The sequence below is a fragment of the Cynocephalus volans genome, chromosome 2 (genome assembly GCF_027409185.1).
Source record: "Cynocephalus volans isolate mCynVol1 chromosome 2, mCynVol1.pri, whole genome shotgun sequence".
Lineage (NCBI taxonomy): Eukaryota > Metazoa > Chordata > Mammalia > Dermoptera > Cynocephalidae > Cynocephalus > Cynocephalus volans.
The window spans coordinates 210,115,755-210,123,310 of record NC_084461.1 but is presented as its reverse complement, the minus strand read 5'-3'; positions in this window follow the sequence as shown (position 1 = coordinate 210,123,310).

Here is a 7,556-nt window from a genome sequence, read left to right as displayed (position 1 = left end):
AAACTGGGATAAAGCTTGGGGGCTAGAGTGAAACAGGTCATGGAGCAAGCGAAAGAGAGAGGACTTATCATCATTAGGTGGTTGAGGTTAAGAGGGTGTCTGTGAACCTTGGGAGCCGTATGGAAGAATGGGAAGTTGGTTTTGTGTCTGTGGGTGCCGTGCCGCAGTGCGTGCGGCGAGGTCAGCCTTACAATTCCCGCGAGTGATTGGGGAATCGTCCCTCTGGTGGGATCTGCAATGAATGACTCCTAATTTACAAGGTAAATGGGATGCTTCAATTAATGTGGAGATTAAAGCTGAGTTGGTGATTGTGTTACCCTTGGTGTTAAGCAGACCGCGTTCTTTCCATATGGTGGCATGAGAGAGAAGTATATGAAAGACATATTTGGAGTCCTTGTATAAGTTAAGAGTTCTTCCTTCAGCTAGAATGCAGGCTCGCGTGGTGGCGATAAGTTCGGCCTGCTGGTTGGTAGTACCCTTGGGTAAAGGTTGGGCCTCTATAACCGAATCAAGGGAGACTATGGTGTAACCTGCGTAATGAGTGTTTCCTTCCTTGAATGAGGATCCATCCATGAACCATGTGAGATCAGCGTGAGATAGGGGTCCCTCAGTGATGGAAGAGCGGTAAGGTATAAAATTTTGAAGGCTTTCTATGCAGCTGTGCAAAGGGGTGTTGGGGGAATCTGGTATAGGCAGTAGGGTGGCCGGATTTAGGGGTGGGCAGGTAGTGAAGGATAGGGCAGGATTTTCCAGAAACGAGGATAGGAGGGTTAGGATTCTGGAAGGTGGGCGGGATTGGAGAGCCTTATAGTTAAGGGGGTCTTTGAGGTGATGTGGTGAGAGGTGCCCCAAATGTTAATTTGGATGCCTCCTTATGCAGTAACTGCCCCGCTGCTAGGGCTCTTAGACAGGGTGCCCAGCCTTGTACAGTGGGGTCCAACTGTTTTGATAGGTACAAGGGGGTGAATGGGAATCACAGCGGCATTAACAAGGCGGAGATCTTGGACGAGACGAAAGGCGCCATTAGGTTTTTTTACAGCGAGTATGGGAGTATTGAAAGGGGAGTGAGTGGGACGGAGATACCCCTTTTTAATAGGTCCTGAATGATGGGGCTTAACCCGAGGAGGGCTGTTGTGGTTAACGGATACTGAGCCTGACAAATATATTTGGAGGGGCCTTTTAGTTTTATGTTTACAGGGGAACACTGGGCCAGAGCGGGGCTGGCAGTGTCCCAAACTGTGGGGTTAACAGGGTGCGTTAAGATGGGTAAGGACTTCTTTGGAGGGGTGGAATTAGTAGGATCTTGGGCTTGAACTAGCGCTAGGAGGAAGGAAACGGGGGAAGAGGAAGAGGACAGGGGCAAAGTAATGGAGACTTGAAGCCGTGATAGAATGTCCCGACGCAACAAGGGGACGGGGCATTGTGGCATGACTAGAAAGGAATGGGAGAAAACGGATTGAGTGCCTTGAAGGCAGCAGGTTAAAAGAGGGATTTTTTGGGGGAAAGATTTGTTTACCTCCTACCCCGACTATAGCAGAGCTGCTGGAGGTGGTGGGGCCTTTATATTCCCTTAAGACCGAAAAGGTGGCTCCAGTGTCCAGGAGGAAAGATATTGGGTGGCCGTCCACAGCCATGGATACCCTGGGCTCCTGCTTTGTTATAGAGATGGTCGGGAAGGGCCCAAGACTCCATCGGTCCTCCTCAGCGAGGCCCACCATAGGTGGAGTCCACGGTTCAGGGGACTGTGGGGCAGTTGGTCCCTCACCCCTTCGGGCAAGGGGGCAATCAGATCCCCAATGTCCCTTCTTTTTGCATTATGGACAAGGAGTGGTGGGTGGCCTGGGGGTGGGGCAAGCCTTTGCCCAATGCCCTTCCTTTCCACATCTAAAGCAGGCTCCAGGTGGAGGCTTAGAGGTGGAGGCTGTGGGAGGGCGCCCAGGGGGTTTGATAAGCTGGGCCAACATCTGGAAGTTGGCGTGGTCGGCCTTTTGTTTTTGACGTTCTTTTTTCTCCTCCCGATTATGAAAAACCTTGAAGGCCACTGAGAGGATTTCGGTCTGAGGGGTTGCAGGACCCTGTTCTAATTTTTTAAGTTTAGTTTTAATGTCGGGGTAGGATTGGGCCAGGAAATAGGTCATAAGGACATGCCGGCCATCTTCTGAGTTGGGGTCTAAGTTAGTGTATTGTTGAAAGGCCTGAGTTAATCTATTGAGGAACTCGGAGGGAGTTTCCTCCTTTTTTTGGACAATTTCTTGAATTTTTTGGAAATTGACGACCTTGCGAGCCGATTTTTTGAGGCCAATTATTAAGCAAGAGGCAAAACGGTCTCGAGCCTGGATTCCCTGGGCTGTGTTATAATCCCAATTAGGTTCCTGTTCTGGGACTGCTTGGGGGCCTGGTGGGTGATTCGGATTGGTACGATGGGTGTCAGTGGCATGGGTTTGGGCTGTATCCCAGACCCTGCGGCGTTCCTCGGGGAGGAGGGTATTGGCCAGGAGCATGAAGATGTCATGATGTGTGAGGCTGTAGGCCTGCAGGATCCATTGGAATTCTTCAATGTAGGTGGTAGGGTCGGTAGAGAAAGAGCCTAGTCTTTTTTCTAATTCTGTAAGGTCAGCTAGGGAAAAGGGAACATGGACCCTAACTACTCCTTCAGCCCCAGCTACCTCACGTAGTAGGGCGATTGTTTAAGGGGGGTGAGGTCCTCGGGAACGGGTGAAAGGGGGGCTTAGTGGGTCAGGGGTAGGTGAGGGTAAAGACAGGGGAGTGGATGGCGCTGGAGGTGCAGAAGGTGACGCGGATGACAGGGGAGGAGGAGCGGACACTGGAGGCACTGGGGGAGGAGGAGGTCGGTAGGGTGGGGGTTCATCAACAGGGTCGAAGGTGGAAGAATCGAGGGGTGACTGTGAAGAGGGTTTACAGGCTAAAAGGACTTGAGAGGGAGCACAGGATGAGCAGAGGGCGGGGTTCTGAGCCAAGAGGCGAAAAGCCTCGATGTAGGGGATCTCCTTCCATTATTTTAGGCGCTGGCAGTAGTTAAAGAGGTCTGGTAGAATGTTAGGATCTAGTGTGCCCTCAGGGGGCCATGTGTTTTGATTATCTAAAGGATGATAAGGCCAATCTTGTGTACAGAGTTTGGTGAGGTGTTTGGGCTCAATATCTGGCCTGAGGGAAAGGTTGGTGAGGTTTTTCAGAAGGCATTGAAGTGGAGAGTCCCCTAGGGAGGAGGAGGAAGCGCCCATTCTGGTCTCTTAATGGGAATTTAGACAGAAATCGGACAGAGATTTAGTGATAGGACAGATCCTTTGGCCGGTTGGGAAAGGCGGGATCCTAGAGGGCGTCCCCAGTAGGTCACGTCAGTCCCGGCAGGTTCAGGTATGAACCAGGAACAGAGAAGGGAGGTGTGGGTCGTCACTCAGACCTCCACTTCTCTAGGGCAAAAGCCCGGTGCCTGAAGGAACCTAGCGCCAGGATTTTCTGGTCGGGTCCCGGACCTGGGAAGTGGAGAGAAGAGAGTGGTGGACAGGAGGGTGAAGGAGAGAACAGAATGGGGCTTTTAACCTCCAAAAATGAAAGTAAAAGTTTACTGGGGCTTTGGAACCTGTTATAGTTTTGGGAATTTATGGTGGTCGTGAAGACTGTGGTGGGGTGGTGTATGGGCATTAGGGGCTACTGGATGATCTAGACTCCCTGTGGTGGCCTGAAAAAGGGCTGGTGCCCTTTAGGAAAGGGGGCTTACCTAATGATGAGCCGGTGGTGAGCGGAAGGAGCCAGCGCTGAAAAGAATGGATGAGGGTGGACCGTCAATGGTGAGTGGTGGAAGGGAGGCCGGCCCTGGCGGGACAGAGTTCCCGAGGGGCGACTCGAAAAGTGCTTCCGCTGTGATTCGAAAAGTGTTACAGCTCGAGGGAGCCCCGAGGGGCGGCTCAGAAAGTGTTGCCTCTCGAGAGAAGCTCCATCCAGGGTTTTGGCACCAAATGAAAGGACGAGTCGACACCAGTTGACGATCCACTGGAGAGAGCTCGTTTATTAGGCAGCAAACACACACATATAAAGGGCTTTTAGGGAAGGCTGATTGGCTTAAAATACAATCCCTACTTAGCATACCGCATGGGGCTTGGGGTGAGCTGATTGGTGTGCAATTCGCGCCGGCGGGAAGGAGAGTACGGAAGAGAAGGGCAACCAGTGCCATGATGGGGTGTGGCCGAGAAGGACTTATGTGATCAGGGTGTGATCCCTTGGGGCATTTGGGTTCTTACAGTTATTTCTTCATTTTAAATAAGTAGTAGACTTAGTTTTCATAGGAGTTTCAGGTTTCCAGAAAAACTGAGCAGAAAATACACATAGTTCCCATAACATTCCCCCCTGCCACAGTCTCTCCTATTAACACCTTACATTAGTGTGGTACATTTGTTACAATTATGAACCGATATTGATCCATTATTATTAACTCAATTTTACATTATGGTTCCCTCTTTGTGTTGTACAGTTCCATGTGCTTTGCCAAATATGTAATGTCATGTAGTCACCTTTATAATATCATACAGAATAGTTTCACTGCCCTAAAAAATCCTCTGTGCTGCACCTGTGAACCCCTGCCTCCCTCCTCCCCTGAAATCCTAACAGCCACTGATTTTTTTCTATTATCTCAAACCTTTGTGTTACGAACACTCAAAATCCTTCCTTCTAGCTAATTGAAAGTATACAATAAATCGTTGTTAATTTTAGTTATCCTACAAAGCTTTAGAACACTAGATATTATTCCTCCTATCTATCTGTATTCTTTTTTTTTTTTTTTTTAAAGATGACCGGTAAGGGGATCTTAACCCTTGACTTGGTGATGTCAGCGCCACGCTCAGCCAGTGAGCCAACCGGCCATCCCTATATAGGATCCGAACCCGTGGCCTTGGTGTTGTCAGCACTACACTCTCCCAAGTGAGCCACAGGCCGGCCCTGTATTTTTTTTTTTTTTGGTGGGTGGCTGGTAAGGAGATTCGAACCCTTGACCTTGGTGTTATAACCAACTGAGCTAACCACCAGACCTTAGCTGGAACTTTGTATTTGTTAACTAATGTTACACTTCTTTTCCCTGTGTAACAGAGACGAAGAAAAGAAGAAAAGAATTATGTGATTACTTAAGCAGTATGTATGCATCGAGGCCTGGACGGACTGCACTTCAGTAATTTCCCCATTAGGAGGAGAAAAACTGAATGTGTCTGTCTGATTTAGTTAGCCTCTCCCTTTTATTGTCAAGACAAGGAAGTTTCACAAGAAAATTCAATTGATTTAATCATTACAAAGAACACAAGGACTAGTAGCATCAGTGAAATAACAAAGTGACATTCCATAATGCAATTTGCAAAAGGTTAAGTTGCTCCACCAACAAAAGCTTGTTCTTAGCAAATGCTGTCTTTTCCTACAGCAGTTTCCTCAGTATTTTTACATAACAATAAAGCAACTTTAGGTTAACCTGCACTAAGGACGTCTGTCCTTGGGCCCACAATTTTGCTGTGTTACAATTCTTTCTCTACATCAGAGACTTTAGCTTGGGGAAAGTTTCCTATCTTTTTCAAGCTTAACATTTCTATATGTAATTTTTAAAAGTTAGGTTATACCTGAAACTACAGCGCTTTGGAAGCTGGGCCCTGTGAAATACCTTTGCTTTATAAATGTTAGTATCCTCCACAAACTAACCTCTCACCATTCTCCCCACCCGTTTCCTTTCAAACCTCTGGTGACCCCCATTCTACTCTCTACTTCTATGTGATCAACTTTCTTAGCTTCCACATATGAGTGAGAACATGCGGTATTTCTCTTTCTGTTCTTGGCTTACTTCACTTAATATAATGTCCTCCAAACCCATCCAAGTTGCCATGAATGACAGGATTTCTCTCTCTCTTTTTTTTTTTATGGCTGAATATTATTTGATGGTGTACATACCACATTTTCTTTGTCCATTTATCAGTTGATGGGCACTTGGACTGATTGCATATCTTGGCGATTGTGAATAGTGCTACAATAAACACAGGAGTGCAGCTATCTCTTCAATATACTGATTTCCTTTCCTTTGGATGTATACCCAGTAATGTATTGCTGGATCATATGGTAGTTCTATTTTTAGTTTTTTGTGGAAACATCATACTGTTTTCTATAATGGCTGCACTAATTTGCATTCCCACAGTGGATAATAGTTCCCCTTTCTCTACATCTTCATCAGCATTTGTTATTTTCTTTTTGTAATAGCCATTCCAACTGGAATGAGGTTTTATCTCATTGTGGTTTTGATTTGCATCTTCCTTGATAAGTGATGCTGAGCATTTTTTCCTGTTGGCCATTTGCATGTTTTCTTTGAGAAATGTCTGTTCAGCTCATTTGCCCATTTTTTGCATCAGATTCTTTGTTTTTTGCTGTTGAGTTCTTTGAGTTCCTTATATATTCTGGATACTAATCCCTTGTTGGATGCATAGTTTGCAAATATTTTCTCCCATTTTGTAGGTTGTCTCTTCACTCCGTTGATTGTTTCGTTTGCTGTGCAGCAGATTTTTATTTTGATATAATCCTATTTGTTTATGTTTTATTTTGTTGCCTGTGCTTTTGAGACCCTCTTCATAAAGTTTTTGCCCAGCAGAATGTCCTAAAGTGTTTCCCCTATGTTTTCTCCTAGTAGTTTCATGGCTTTGGGTCCTATATTTATGTCTTTAACCCATTTTGATTTGATCTTTGTATATGGTGAGAGATAGGGATCCAGTTTCATTCTTCTGCATATGAATATCCAGTTTTCCCATCATAATTTATCCAAGAGACTGTCCTTTCCCCAATTAATATTCTTGGCACCTTTGTTGAAAATCAGTTGGCTGTTAATACACGGCTTCATTTCTGGGTTTTCTATTCTGTTCCCTTGGTCTGTGTGTCTGTTGTTATGCCTGTACCATGTTTTGATTACTCTAGCTTTGAAGTATAATTTGATGTCAGGTAGTGTGATGCCTCCAACTTTGTTCTTTTTGCTCAGGATTGCTTTGGTTATTTGGGGTCTTTTGTGGTTCCATATGAATTATAGGACTTTTTTTTCCTATTTCTGTGAAGAAGAATGTCATTGGTATTTTGATAGGCATTGCATTGAATCTGTAGATCGCTTTTGGTAGTATGGTCATTTCACAATATTAATTCTTCTAATCCATAAACAGGATGTCTTTCCATTTTTCAGTGTCTTCTTCAATTCCTTTCATCAGCATTTTATAGTGTTCCTTGTAGAGATCTTTCACCTCCTTGGTTAAATTAATACCTAGGTATCTCATTGTTTTGGGGGCAGCTATTATAAAGGGATTGTTAGGGCCAGCCCGCGGCTCACTCGGGAGAGTGTGGTGCTGATAACACCAAGGCCATGGGTTCGGATCCTATATAGGGATGGCCGGTTCGCTCACTGGCTAAGAGTGGTGCTGACAACACCAAGCCAAGGATTAAGATCCCCTTACTGGTCATCTTTAAAGTAAATAAATAAATAAATAAAGGGATTTTTTTCTTGATTTCTTTTTTTTGGGGGGGGGGGACAAATACTT